The sequence below is a fragment of the Ambystoma mexicanum genome, chromosome 10, assembly GCF_040938575.1.
Source record: "Ambystoma mexicanum isolate Mex_15411 chromosome 10, UKY_AmexF1_1, whole genome shotgun sequence".
NCBI classification, from domain to species: domain Eukaryota; kingdom Metazoa; phylum Chordata; class Amphibia; order Caudata; family Ambystomatidae; genus Ambystoma; species Ambystoma mexicanum.
Genome location: NC_090932.1, coordinates 1,536,449,942 through 1,536,464,928, shown reverse-complemented (window position 1 = coordinate 1,536,464,928; position 14,987 = coordinate 1,536,449,942). Strand labels below are relative to the sequence as shown.

The following is a 14,987-nucleotide window of genomic DNA, read 5'->3' as shown; positions in this document are numbered from 1 at the left end:
CAAATGGGCCCCAGTGATTGGAGCATGCTAAGCCTACCTTAAAGACCCAATCCTGGGTCCCCACCACCAATCTTCTGTCATGCGTAAGGTCATGACCAGAGTGCTTTGCAACAGGAAAGGTAAGGGGTGACAACATGTACTACTAAGCCGCACCCATCTTCCTGTCTCCTGTGGATCAAAGTGGCTCTCTGGTTAATTGAGCTCGAGAACAGACTGTCTGCATCAAATCACATATATCTTCCCTCTGAAAGGGGGTGGCCCTGCAGCGGTTGCCTACTGTAAACAGTTGTTCCACACATGACATTCAATGGCCTTCATACAGAGGGGTGGGAGCTAGCTTCAAGCTGACACATTGCATATGAAAAAGGTGTTGGGGTTTCCTGCCCTGTGTTAGTTCTGTGAACAGGCCTCTTGGCAGGCCTGCTTCACTTAACTCTCATCAGTATGCGCTGCCATCAGAGAGAACCTAACAATAGGCAGGGCATATCGATGGATGCTATTTTAAGTAGGCTGACCAGGGCCGGAGGAAGGCGTTGCCTTCCCCCTTCAGAGATGCTTTGATGTACCCATGGCTGTCACATTGCAGCTAAATGTGACAGGAGGACCGCACCGGTAGACTGTGTCCCCCAGAGTGCACTTGACTATGTGTTTGTTGTGCAGTGTCCATTGGGAAATGTGTGCGGAATAGCCCCACACATTTCCAGGAGGTTTACCTACCAACATTCCATTTCTTTTTTAAAAGTATCAAACCAGCCCAGGCGGAGCGCACACTCCCCGTGCGGATGGTCTAATTCCTCACTCTTGGTCAGGTTCTTCAATTCCTACCAGTCAAGTGGTCTCTTCTGTCTGTGTCTGCACTTCATTTGCACAGCAAACAGGCATGTCTTTCCCATGGCAACAGTGTCTTCTCCAAGCTGCACACACAGACAGCCGTTTCTCAGGCTAAATGTTCTCTTCTGACCTCAGTGGCAGAGCCACACTAAGCAGATGGCTCTGCAAAGGCCCAGGGGCTACAGCAAAAAGCCTGAACAGGGCAAGGCCGCTTCATTTTTGGCAGTGGAGTGGAAGTAGAATTGCAGGGTCTGCCCTATGAGACAGGGTACAAGACGTGAATTACATAGGACCTTTTCACTTTTCCCAGAGTCCCCTGCAAAATCGGGTCTATTTTCAAGGACAAGTGCAATTATCACAAACAGGTAGGTATGTGATGGCATGGAAATGTATCGAAATTGTAATGGTTTGGTCAACAGTTGGAACGCTCAGAGACAAATTGATTCACTTCTTGTCAATGTCCTGGCTGCACTGCAGAAACAGCTGGTCGTCCTGGTGGAGCATCACTTCACCTGTCCCCAAAGGAGCCCATTTCTCGATGCTGTCCTCGCTCCTGTGCAATCCTCCAATGGCTCTTTGCATTCTCAAGCCTCTCCCATGTTGCCTTGGCAGCGGCCTGCCCAATAATCTCTCAGGAGGGCGGGGTCACTTGCCAACAGGCCACCGATCATGCTAAGGGAAAGAGCGCACAGGTAGCAGCCTGCTCATTTGCATGTTTACTCCCAGAATCCTATGCATACCTTGCTACTATATTTGCTGTCAGTTTGGTGAGCGCAAGATGATACAGGTGTTCACCTCAACAAATCTCGGCACTGGAATCCAGGCGGTTTTATGAGTTTGACAAAGGATCCTCAGGATGGAGCTTGCTGGGATCAGTGCAAGTTAAATGGGAATCCATTCCCGGGGCGCACGGGCCTCTGGGTCAGGTGCTTTAGCTTTGCGCAGTGGCAGTATCGTAGCTCATGAGGTTTAACCGAGGCGCGATTATTGCTTATTGAAAACTTTACCCAATACCCCGCCATGACAGCTTGAAATATAGCTGGAATTGGTAATTTTTGACAGTCTCTACGGAGGCTGAACCGATTTGTTTGAAAAGGAGACAATGACGCTTTTACTCCACTGGAGAAGACCTATCAAGAGGGGTGTGTTTTTCGGAACCCATCCCTTCTATTCTTTGTTCTCTCGTGGCCTACCCTCAACTAAGGGGTTTACTTCCAGAAGCTAGCGCATTCGTAAAATCCAAGCGGCGCAGCGAAGTCTATGGAACCGTGACCATGCAGCAGGTGCATTAAGCGCCTCAGTTGTCTCGCTGCCTTCCTGATCTCACGACATGAAAACCATGAGCTTTCAGAACCTAGCAGACAGTGACCTGTCTGCCTTCGATCCTCTTTGCCACATCTGCTCTTGCGAAAGTCATCAGATTGTTGGATGGTTACTCAGGGAGGTCTGGCTGCCACTGAAGCCAACCGCAGCAGAGGGGTCGCTTTACCTTTGGCCTTCGCTCACCATCTCAGTCTTCCCAAGAGAGGCAAAAGGGCATTTCTGTCCCCATGCATTCTATAGACACATATTCACGTGGAGTCAACAACCCGACCTCTCTTGGTGTGACGAATCAACTTCGGGGGCACTAGTGGTCCAGGGAGGAATATCGCTTTCTAGACCATCAATCAGTCCCACACCTCTAGTACACCGGAAGGGGTCCGAACAGTGGACGGAACGTCAGGCTGGTTAGTTGCAACAGAGCGAAAAAACAATTGTGACCCACTGATAAAAGGGACTGTCCAGTCAAGGTTGTATACAAATATCTACTTTAGTATTAATACAACAGACAGTTCTAACACACTACAAAATACAACCCACCCTATAAAGGAAAACAGGGGACAGACAGTTTCACAAAGGAGAGGGATGCACTCTGGATACTGACAGGAGTGCAGTCGGTAAAGCAATCAGTCTGAACTGTTCAAGGTTATTTGGTTGCAGCAGCAAGGGAGCAAGAGGTCGTAAATGTCACTAAGGGCCTTCGGAGAAGGACCAGGGGGACAGAACCACAATGTAACTGGTGTTTGAGATGATCTTGGTACTCGACAGCATCGAGTGGCTTCCAGCATGCTTTGTAGCTCCGGCAACAGAGTTCAAGAGGGACGACAGATGCGGATATCAGTTGGCAGGCAGTTTGGTAAGCGAGGCTGGGCGGACGGCTGCAGGCTGCCCTACCCGGCGGCTCGGGGTGAAGAATCGTTGTCTGTGTGCTGGTTGGTGGATCTGGAACGCTGGTCGAGGGTTCTCAGACGGCTTTAGTGACTGCAGCGTGAGAACAGCCACAGTGGTGCAGCCGGTCGCAGTTTGAGAGCTCGACTGCTTCGAAAAAGTCCTTAAAAGATGGACGCTGGTTGATGCTTGTTGTGGCACTCCTCCGAGCTTCTTCTCAATGCTTGGGTCGACGTTTAAGGCGGCCGACCCAAAGCTGAGAAGAGTGTTTGCCGGCAACGGCCTTGTCCTTTGTTCAGAGACTCTCTGGCACTTCCCACCTAGGAAGCTTGCTGGCTTAACCTAGCAGGGCACGCTGTGTGCTGGCTGGGTACCAGTTCTGGTGCTGCTTGATGGATCCTCTGAGTCGGGTATCTCCCTCTGTTCCCTGGGAGATGTTTTGGGAGGTATTTTGCTTCCCTCTTGGAAATCCTGGACTTCCTTCACTGGCGGAAGCCGTGAGGCAGACTGTACCATCACCGAGGGTCCGAATGAGTCCTTCTTCGTACTCCTTTTGAAGTCGTCGGATGATCTGCTTAGTGAGGGGCTCAGCCCTCTTTTAAAGCCAAATGGGCCCCAGTGATTGGAGCATGCTAAGCCTACCTTAAAGACCCAATCCTGGGTCCCCACCACCAATCTTCTGTCATGCGTAAGGTCATGACCAGAGTGCTTTGCAACAGGAAAGGTAAGGGGTGACAACATGTACTACTAAGCCGCACCCATCTTCCTGTCTCCTGTGGATCAAAGTGGCTCTCTGGTTAATTGAGCTCAAGAACAGACTGTCTGCATCAAATCACATATATCTTCCCTCTGAAAGGGGGTGGCCCTGCAGCGGTTGCCTACTGTAAACAGTTGTTCCACACATGACATTCAATGGCCTTCATACAGAGGGGTGGGAGCTAGCTTCAAGCTGACACATTGCATATGAAAAAGGTGTTGGGGTTTCCTGCCCTGTGTTAGTTCTGTGAACAGGCCTCTTGGCAGGCCTGCTTCACTTAACTCTCATCAGTATGCGCTGCCATCAGAGAGAACCTAACAATAGGCAGGGCATATCGATGGAGCCTTTGCTATTTTAAGTAGGCTGACCAGGGCCGGAGGAAGGCGTTGCCTTCCCCCTTCAGAGATGCTTTGATGTACCCATGGCTGTCACATTGCAGCTAAATGTGACAGGAGGACCGCACCGGTAGACTGTGTCCCCCAGAGTGCACTTGACTATGTGTTTGTTGTGCAGTGTCCATTGGGAAATGTGTGCGGAATAGCCCCACACATTTCCAGGAGGTTTACCTACCAACATTCCATTTCTTTTTTAAAAGTATCAAACCAGCCCAGGCGGAGCGCACACTCCCCGTGCGGATGGTCTAATTCCTCACTCTTGGTCAGGTTCTTCAATTCCTACCAGTCAAGTGGTCTCTTCTGTCTGTGTCTGCACTTCATTTGCACAGCAAACAGGCATGTCTTTCCCATGGCAACAGTGTCTTCTCCAAGCTGCACACCCAGACAGCCGTTTCTCAGGCTAAATGTTCTCTTCTGACCTCAGTGGCAGAGCCACACTAAGCAGATGGCTCTGCAAAGGCCCAGGGGCTACAGCAAAAAGCCTGAACAGGGCAAGGCCGCTTCATTTTTGGCAGTGGAGTGGAAGTAGAATTGCAGGGTCCGCCCTATGAGACAGGGTACAAGACGTGAATTACATAGGACCTTTTCACTTTTCCCAGAGTCCCCTGCAAAATCGGGTCTATTTTCAAGGACAAGTGCAATTATCACAAACAGGTAGGTATGTGATGGCATGGAAATGTATCGAAATTGTAATGGTTTGGTCAACAGTTGGAACGCTCAGAGACAAATTGATTCACTTCTTGTCAATGTCCTGGCTGCACTGCAGAAACAGCTGGTCGTCCTGGTGGAGCATCACTTCACCTGTCCCCAAAGGAGCCCATTTCTCGATGCTGTCCTCGCTCCTGTGCAATCCTTCAATGGCTCTTTGCATTCTCAAGCCTCTCCCATGTTGCCTTGGCAGCGGCCTGCCCAATAATCTCTCAGGAGGGCGGGGTCACTTGCCAACAGGCCACCGATCATGCTAAGGGAAAGAGCGCACAGGTAGCAGCCTGCTCATTTGCATGTTTACTCCCAGAATCCTATGCATACCTTGCTACTATATTTGCTGTCAGTTTGGTGAGCGCAAGATGATACAGGTGTTCACCTCAACAAATCTCGGCACTGGAATCCAGGCGGTTTTATGAGTTTGACAAAGGATGCTCAGGATGGAGCATGCTGGGATCAGTGCAAGTTAAATGGGAATCCATTCCCGGGGCGCACGGGCCTCTGGGTCAGGTGCTTTAGCTTTGCGCAGTGGCAGTATCGTAGCTCATGAGGTTTAACCGAGGCGCGATTATTGCTTATTGAAAACTTTACCCAATACCCCGCCATGACAGCTTGAAATATAGCTGGAATTGGTAATTTTTGACAGTCTCTACGGAGGCTGAACCGATTTGTTTGAAAAGGAGACAATGACGCTTTTACTCCACTGGAGAAGACCTAGCAAGAGGGGTGTGTTTTTCGGAACCCATCCCTTCTATTCTTTGTTCTCTCGTGGCCTACCCTCAACAAAGGGGTTTACTTCCAGAAGCTAGCGCATTCGTAAACTCCAAGCGGCGCAGCGAAGTCTATGGAACCGTGACCATGCAGCAGGTGCATTAAGCGCCTCAGTTGTCTCGCTGCCTTCCTGATCTCACGACATGAAAACCATGAGCTTTCAGAACCTAGGAGACAGTGACCTGTCTGCCTTCGATCCTCTTTGCCACATCTGCTCTTGCGAAAGTCATCAGATTGTTGGATGGTTACTCAGGGAGGTCTGGCTGCCACTGAAGCCAACCGCAGCAGAGGGGTCGCTTTACCTTTGGCCTTCGCTCACCATCTCAGTCTTCCCAAGAGAGGCAAAAGGGCATTTCTGTCCCCATGCATTCTATAGACACATATTCACGTGGAGTCAACAACCCGACCTCTCTTGGTGTGACGAATCAACTTCCGGGGCACTAGTGGTCCAGGGAGGAATATCGCTTTCTAGACCATCAATCAGTCCCACACCTCTAGTACACCGGAAGGGGTCCGAACAGTGGACGGAACGTCAGGCTGGTTAGTTGCAACAGAGCGAAAAAACAATTGTGACCCACTGATAAAAGGGACTGTCCAGTCAAGGTTGTATACAAATATCTACTTTAGTATTAATACAACAGACAGTTCTAACACACTACAAAATACAACCCACCCTATAAAGGAAAACAGGGGACAGACAGTTTCACAAAGGAGAGGGATGCACTCTGGATACTGACAGGAGTGCAGTCGGTAAAGCAATCAGTCTGAACTGTTCAAGGTTATTTGGTTGCAGCAGCAAGGGAGCAAGAGGTCGTAAATGTCACTAAGGGCCTTCGGAGAAGGACCAGGGGGACAGAACCACAATGTAACTGGTGTTTGAGATGATCTTGGTACTCGACAGCATCGAGTGGCTTCCAGCATGCTTTGTAGCTCCGGCGACAGAGTTCAAGAGGGACGACAGATGGGGATATCAGTTGGCAGGCAGTTTGGTAAGCGAGGCTGGGCGGACGGCTGCAGGCTGCCCTACCCGGCGGCTCGGGGTGAAGAATCGTTGTCTGTGTGCTGGTTGGTGGATCTGGAACGCTGGTCGAGGGTTCTCAGACGGCTTTAGTGACTGCAGCGTGAGAACAGCCACAGTGGTGCAGCCGGTCGCAGTTTGAGAGCTCGACTGCTTCGAAAAAGTCCTTAAAAGATGGACGCTGGTTGATGCTTGTTGTGGCACTCCTCCGAGCTTCTTCTCAATGCTTGGGTCGACGTTTAAGGCGGCCGACCCAAAGCTGAGAAGAGTGTTTGCCGGCAACGGCCTTGTCCTTTGTTCAGAGACTCTCTGGCACTTCCCACCTAGGAAGCTTGCTGGCTTAACCTAGCAGGGCACGCTGTGTGCTGGCTGGGTACCGGTTCTGGTGCTGCTTGATGGATCCTCTGAGTCGGGTATCTCCCTCTGTTCCCTGGGAGATGTTTTGGGAGGTATTTTGCTTCCCTCTTGGAAATCCTGGACTTCCTTCACTGGCGGAAGCCGTGAGGCAGACTGTACCATCACCGAGGGTCCGAATGAGTCCTTCTTCGTACTCCTTTTGAAGTCGTCGGATGATCTGCTTAGTGAGGGGCTCAGCCCTCTTTTAAAGCCAAATGGGCCCCAGTGATTGGAGCATGCTAAGCCTACCTTAAAGACCCAATCCTGGGTCCCCACCACCAATCTTCTGTCATGCGTAAGGTCATGACCAGAGTGCTTTGCAACAGGAAAGGTAAGGGGTGACAACATGTACTACTAAGCCGCACCCATCTTCCTGTCTCCTGTGGATCAAAGTGGCTCTCTGGTTAATTGAGCTCGAGAACAGACTGTCTGCATCAAATCACATATATCTTCCCTCTGAAAGGGGGTGGCCCTGCAGCGGTTGCCTACTGTAAACAGGTGTTCCACACCTGACATTCAATAGCCTTCATACAGAGGGGTGGGATCTAGCTTCAAGCTGACACATTGCATATGAAAAAGGTGTTGGGGTTTCCTGCCCTGTGTTAGTTCTGTGAACAGGCCTCTTGGCAGGCCTGCTTCACTTAACTCTCATCAGTATGCGCTGCCATCAGAGAGAACCTAACAATAGGCAGGGCATATCGATGGAGCCTTTGCTATTTTAAGTAGGCTGACCAGGGCCGGAGGAAGGCGTTGCCTTCCCCCTTCAGAGATGCTTTGATGTACCCATGGCTGTCACATTGCAGCTAAATGTGACAGGAGGACCGCACCGGTAGACTGTGTCCCCCAGAGTGCACTTGACTATGTGTTTGTTGTGCAGTGTCCATTGGGAAATGTGTGCGGAATAGCCCCACACATTTCCAGGAGGTTTACCTACCAACATTCCATTTCTTTTTTAAAAGTATCAAACCAGCCCAGGCGGAGCGCACACTCCCCGTGCGGATGGTCTAATTCCTCACTCTTGGTCAGGTTCTTCAATTCCTACCAGTCAAGTGGTCTCTTCTGTCTGTGTCTGCACTTCATTTGCACAGCAAACAGGCATGTCTTTCCCATGGCAACAGTGTCTTCTCCAAGCTGCACACACAGACAGCCGTTTCTCAGGCTAAATGTTCTCTTCTGACCTCAGTGGCAGAGCCACACTAAGCAGATGGCTCTGCAAAGGCCCAGGGGCTACAGCAAAAAGCCTGAACAGGGCAAGGCCGCTTCATTTTTGGCAGTGGAGTGGAAGTAGAATTGCAGGGTCCGCCCTATGAGACAGGGTACAAGACGTGAATTACATAGGACCTTTTCACTTTTCCCAGAATCCCCTGCAAAATCGGGTCTGTTTTCAAGGACAAGTGCAATTATCACAAACAGGTAGGTATGTGATGGCATGGAAATGTATCGAAATTGTAATGGTTTGGTCAACAGTTGGAACGCTCAGAGACAAATTGATTCACTTCTTGTCAATGTCCTGGCTGCACTGCAGAAACAGCTGGTCGTCCTGGTGGAGCATCACTTCACCTGTCCCCAAAGGAGCCCATTTCTCGATGCTGTCTTCGCTCCTGTGCAATCCTCCAATGGCTCTTTGCATTCTCAAGCCTCTCCCATGTTGCCTTGGCAGCGGCCTGCCCAATAATCTCTCAGGAGGGCGGGGTCACTTGCCAACAGGCCACCGATCATGCTAAGGGAAAGAGCGCACAGGTAGCAGCCTGCTCATTTGCATGTTTACTCCCAGAATCCTATGCATACCTTGCTACTATATTTGCTGTCAGTTTGGTGAGCGCAAGATGATACAGGTGTTCACCTCAACAAATCTCGGCACTGGAATCCAGGCGGTTTTATGAGTTTGACAAAGGATGCTCAGGATGGAGCTTGCTGGGATCAGTGCAAGTTAAATGGGAATCCATTCCCGGGGCGCACGGGCCTCTGGGTCAGGTGCTTTAGCTTTGCGCAGTGGCAGTATCGTAGCTCATGAGGTTTAACCGAGGCGCGATTATTGCTTATTGAAAACTTTACCCAATACCCCGCCATGACAGCTTGAAATATAGCTGGAATTGGTAATTTTTGACAGTCTCTACGGAGGCTGAAACGATTTGTTTGAAAAGGAGACAATGACGCTTTTACTCCACTGGAGAAGACCTAGCAAGAGGGGTGTGTTTTTCGGAACCCATCCTTTCTATTCTTTGTTCTCTCGTGGCCTACCCTCAACAAAGGGGTTTACTTCCAGAAGCTAGCGCATTCGTAAACTCCAAGCGGCGCAGCGAAGTCTATGGAACCGTGACCATGCAGCAGGTGCATTAAGCGCCTCAGTTGTCTCGCTGCCTTCCTGATCTCACGACATGAAAACCATGAGCTTTCAGAACCTAGCAGACAGTGACCTGTCTGCCTTCGATCCTCTTTGCCACATCTGCTCTTGCGAAAGTCATCAGATTGTTGGATGGTTACTCAGGGAGGTCTGGCTGCCACTGAAGCCAACCGCAGCAGAGGGGTCGCTTTACCTTTGGCCTTCGCTCACCATCTCAGTCTTCCCAAGAGAGGCAAAAGGGCATTTCTGTCCCCATGCATTCTATAGACACATATTCACGTGGAGTCAACAACCCGACCTCTCTTGGTGTGACGAATCAACTTCCGGGGCACTAGTGGTCCAGGGAGGAATATCGCTTTCTAGACCATCAATCAGTCCCACACCTCTAGTACACCGTAAGGGGTCCGAACAGTGGACGGAACGTCAGGCTGGTTAGTTGCAACAGAGCGAAAAAACAATTGTGACCCACTGATAAAAGGGACTGTCCAGTCAAGGTTGTATACAAATATCTACTTTAGTATTAATACAACAGACAGTTCTAACACACTACAAAATACAACCCACCCTATAAAGGAAAACAGGGGACAGACAGTTTCACAAAGGAGAGGGATGCACTCTGGATACTGACAGGAGTGCAGTCGGTAAAGCAATCAGTCTGAACTGTTCAAGGTTATTTGGTTGCAGCAGCAAGGGAGCAAGAGGTCGTAAATGTCACTAAGGGCCTTCGGAGAAGGACCAGGGGGACAGAACCACAATGTAACTGGTGTTTGAGATGATCTTGGTACTCGACAGCATCGAGTGGCTTCCAGCATGCTTTGTAGCTCCGGCGACAGAGTTCAAGAGGGACGACAGATGCGGATATCAGTTGGCAGGCAGTTTGGTAAGCGAGGCTGGGCGGACGGCTGCAGGCTGCCCTACCCGGCGGCTCGGGGTGAAGAATCGTTGTCTGTGTGCTGGTTGGTGGATCTGGAACGCTGGTCGAGGGTTCTCAGACGGCTTTAGTGACTGCAGCGTGAGAACAGCCACAGTGCTGCAGCCGGTCGCAGTTTGAGAGCTCGACTGCTTCGAAAAAGTCCTTAAAAGATGGACGCTGGTTGATGCTTGTTGTGCCACTCCTCCGAGCTTCTTCTCAATGCTTGGGTCGACGTTTAAGGCGGCCGACCCAAAGCTGAGAAGAGTGTTTGCCGGCAACGGCCTTGTCCTTTGTTCAGAGACTCTCTGGCACTTCCCACCTAGGAAGCTTGCTGGCTTAACCTAGCAGGGCACGCTGTGTGCTGGCTGGGTACCGGTTCTGGTGCTGCTTGATGGATCCTCTGAGTCGGGTATCTCCCTCTGTTCCCTGGGAGATGTTTTGGGAGGTATTTTGCTTCCCTCTTGGAAATCCTGGACTTCCTTCACTGGCGGAAGCCGTGAGGCAGACTGTACCATCACCGAGGGTCCGAATGAGTCCTTCTTCGTACTCCTTTTGAAGCCGTCGGATGATCTGCTTAGTGAGGGGCTCAGCCCTCTTTTAAAGCCAAATGGGCCCCAGTGATTGGAGCATGCTAAGCCTACCTTAAAGACCCAATCCTGGGTCCCCACCACCAATCTTCTGTCATGCGTAAGGTCATGACCAGAGTGCTTTGCAACAGGAAAGGTAAGGGGTGACAACATGTACTACTAAGCCGCACCCATCTTCCTGTCTCCTGTGGATCAAAGTGGCTCTCTGGTTAATTGAGCTCGAGAACAGACTGTCTGCATCAAATCACATATATCTTCCCTCTGAAAGGGGGTGGCCCTGCAGCGGTTGCCTACTGTAAACAGTTGTTCCACACATGACATTCAATGGCCTTCATACAGAGGGGTGGGAGCTAGCTTCAAGCTGACACATTGCATATGAAAAAGGTGTTGGGGTTTCCTGCCCTGTGTTAGTTCTGTGAACAGGCCTCTTGGCAGGCCTGCTTCACTTAACTCTCATCAGTATGCGCTGCCATCAGAGAGAACCTAACAATAGGCAGGGCATATCGATGGAGCCTTTGCTATTTTAAGTAGGCTGACCAGGGCCGGAGGAAGGCGTTGCCTTCCCCCTTCAGAGATGCTTTGATGTACCCATGGCTGTCACATTGCAGCTAAATGTGACAGGAGGACCGCACCGGTAGACTGTGTCCCCCAGAGTGCACTTGACTATGTGTTTGTTGTGCAGTGTCCATTGGGAAATGTGTGCGGAATAGCCCCACACATTTCCAGGAGGTTTACCTACCAACATTCCATTTCTTTTTTAAAAGTATCAAACCAGCCCAGGCGGAGCGCACACTCCCCGTGCGGATGGTCTAATTCCTCACTCTTGGTCAGGTTCTTCAATTCCTACCAGTCAAGTGGTCTCTTCTGTCTGTGTCTGCACTTCATTTGCACAGCAAACAGGCATGTCTTTCCCATGGCAACAGTGTCTTCTCCAAGCTGCACACACAGACAGCCGTTTCTCAGGCTAAATGTTCTCTTCTGACCTCAGTGGCAGAGCCACACTAAGCAGATGGCTCTGCAAAGGCCCAGGGGCTACAGCAAAAAGCCTGAACAGGGCAAGGCCGCTTCATTTTTGGCAGTGGAGTGGAAGTAGAATTGCAGGGTCCGCCCTATGAGACAGGGTACAAGACGTGAATTACATAGGACCTTTTCACTTTTCCCAGAGTCCCCTGCAAAATCGGGTCTATTTTCAAGGACAAGTGCAATTATCACAAACAGGTAGGTATGTGATGGAATGGAAATGTATCGAAATTGTAATGGTTTGGTCAACAGTTGGAACGCTCAGAGACAAATTGATTCACTTCTTGTCAATGTCCTGGCTGCACTGCAGAAACAGCTGGTCGTCCTGGTGGAGCATCACTTCACCTGTCCCCAAAGGAGCCCATTTCTCGATGCTGTCCTCGCTCCTGTGCAATCCTCCAATGGCTCTTTGCATTCTCAAGCCTCTCCCATGTTGCCTTGGCAGCGGCCTGCCCAATAATCTCTCAGGAGGGCGGGGTCACTTGCCAACAGGCCACCGATCATGCTAAGGGAAAGAGCGCACAGGTAGCAGCCTGCTCATTTGCATGTTTACTCCCAGAATCCTATGCATACCTTGCTACTATATTTGCTGTCAGTTTGGTGAGCGCAAGATGATACAGGTGTTCACCTCAACAAATCTCGGCACTGGAATCCAGGCGGTTTTATGAGTTTGACAAAGGATGCTCAGGATGGAGCTTGCTGGGATCAGTGCAAGTTAAATGGGAATCCATTCCCGGGGCGCACGGGCCTCTGGGTCAGGTGCTTTAGCTTTGCGCAGTGGCAGTATCGTAGCTCATGAGGTTTAACCGAGGCGCGATTATTGCTTATTGAAAACTTTACCCAATACCCCGCCATGACAGCTTGAAATATAGCTGGAATTGGTAATTTTTGACAGTCTCTACGGAGGCTGAACCGATTTGTTTGAAAAGGAGACAATGACGCTTTTACTCCACTGGAGAAGACCTAGCAAGAGGGGTGTGTTTTTCGGAACCCATCCCTTCTATTCTTTCTTCTCTCGTGGCCTACCCTCAACAAAGGGGTTTACTTCCAGAAGCTAGCGCATTCGTAAACTCCAAGCGGCGCAGCGAAGTCTATGGAACCGTGACCATGCAGCAGGTGCATTAAGCGCCTCAGTTGTCTCGCTGCCTTCCTGATCTCACGACATGAAAACCATGAGCTTTCAGAACCTAGCAGACAGTGACCTGTCTGCCTTCGATCCTCTTTGCCACATCTGCTCTTGCGAAAGTCATCAGATTGTTGGATGGTTACTCAGGGAGGTCTGGCTGCCACTGAAGCCAACCGCAGCAGAGGGGTCGCTTTACCTTTGGCCTTCGCTCACCATCTCAGTCTTCCCAAGAGAGGCAAAAGGGCATTTCTGTCCCCATGCATTCTATAGACACATATTCACGTGGAGTCAACAACCCGACCTCTCTTGGTGTGGCGAATCAACTTCCGGGGCACTAGTGGTCCAGGGAGGAATATCGCTTTCTAGACCATCAATCAGTCCCACACCTCTAGTACACCGGAAGGGGTCCGAACAGTGGACGGAACGTCAGGCTGGTTAGTTGCAACAGAGCGAAAAAACAATTGTGACCCACTGATAAAAGGGACTGTCCAGTCAAGGTTGTATACAAATATCTACTTAAGTATTAATACAACAGACAGTTCTAACACACTACAAAATACAACCCACCCTATAAAGGAAAACAGGGGACAGACAGTTTCACAAAGGAGAGGGATGCACTCTGGATACTGACAGGAGTGCAGTCGGTAAAGCAATCAGTCTGAACTGTTCAAGGTTATTTGGTTGCAGCAGCAAGGGAGCAAGAGGTCGTAAATGTCACTAAGGGCCTTCGGAGAAGGACCAGGGGGACAGAACCACAATGTAACTGGTGTTTGAGATGATCTTGGTACTCGACAGCATCGAGTGGCTTCCAGCATGCTTTGTAGCTCCGGCGACAGAGTTCAAGAGGGACGACAGATGTGGATATCAGTTGGCAGGCAATTTGGTAAGCGAGGCTGGGCGGACGGCTGCAGGCTGCCCTACCCGGCGGCTCGGGGTGAAGAATCGTTGTCTGTGTGCTGGTTGGTGGATCTGGAACGCTGGTCGAGGGTTCTCAGACGGCTTTAGTGACTGCAGCGTGAGAACAGCCACAGTGGTGCAGCCGGTCGCAGTTTGAGAGCTCGACTGCTTCGAAAAAGTCCTTAAAAGATGGACGCTGGTTGATGCTTGTTGTGGCACTCCTCCGAGCTTCTTCTCAATGCTTGGGTCGACGTTTAAGGCGGCCGACCCAAAGCTGAGAAGAGTGTTTGCCGGCAACGGCCTTGTCCTTTGTTCAGAGACTCTCTGGCACTTCCCACCTAGGAAGCTTGCTGGCTTAACCTAGCAGGGCACGCTGTGTGCTGGCTGGGTACCGGTTCTGGTGCTGCTTGATGGATCCTCTGAGTCGGGTATCTCCCTCTGTTCCCTGGGAGATGTTTTGGGAGGTATTTTGCTTCCCTCTTGGAAATCCTGGACTTCCTTCACTGGCGGAAGCCGTGAGGCAGACTGTACCATCACCGAGGGTCCGAATGAGTCCTTCTTCGTACTCCTTTTGAAGTCGTCGGATGATCTGCTTAGTGAGGGGCTCAGCCCTCTTTTAAAGCCAAATGGGCCCCAGTGATTGGAGCATGCTAAGCCTACCTTAAAGACCCAATCCTGGGTCCCCACCACCAATCTTCTGTCATGCGTAAGGTCATGACCAGAGTGCTTTGCAACAGGAAAGGTAAGGGGTGACAACATGTACTACTAAGCCACACCCATCTTCCTGTCTCCTGTGGATCAAAGTGGCTCTCTGGTTAATTGATCTCGAGAACAGACTGTCTGCATCAAATCACATATATCTTCCCTCTGAAAGGGGGTGGCCCTGCAGCGGTTGCCTACTGTAAACAGTTGTTCCACACATGACATTCAATGGCCTTCATACAGAGGGGTGGGAGCTAGCTTCAAGCTGACACATTGCATATGAAAAAGGTGTTGGGGTTTCCTGCCCTGTGTTAGTT

At 50.5% G+C, this 14,987-nt stretch overlaps 4 non-coding genes across 4 annotated transcripts; all 4 read left to right on the top strand.

The window, feature by feature from the left end:
* Positions 1-1,764: 1,764 nt before the first annotated feature.
* LOC138496495 (U4 spliceosomal RNA) lies at positions 1,765-1,905 on the top strand. Its single transcript, XR_011278001.1, has one exon. It is a non-coding gene; the product is annotated as a U4 spliceosomal RNA (small nuclear RNA).
* A 3,508-nt stretch (positions 1,906-5,413) lies between these two features.
* Positions 5,414-5,554, top strand: LOC138496494 (U4 spliceosomal RNA). Its single transcript, XR_011278000.1, has one exon. It is a non-coding gene; the product is annotated as a U4 spliceosomal RNA (small nuclear RNA).
* A 3,508-nt stretch (positions 5,555-9,062) lies between these two features.
* LOC138496492 (U4 spliceosomal RNA) lies at positions 9,063-9,203 on the top strand. The gene has a single exon (XR_011277999.1). It is a non-coding gene; the product is annotated as a U4 spliceosomal RNA (small nuclear RNA).
* A 3,508-nt stretch (positions 9,204-12,711) lies between these two features.
* Positions 12,712-12,852, top strand: LOC138496491 (U4 spliceosomal RNA). Its single transcript, XR_011277998.1, has one exon. It is a non-coding gene; the product is annotated as a U4 spliceosomal RNA (small nuclear RNA).
* The last annotated feature ends 2,135 nt before the right edge of the window (positions 12,853-14,987 follow it).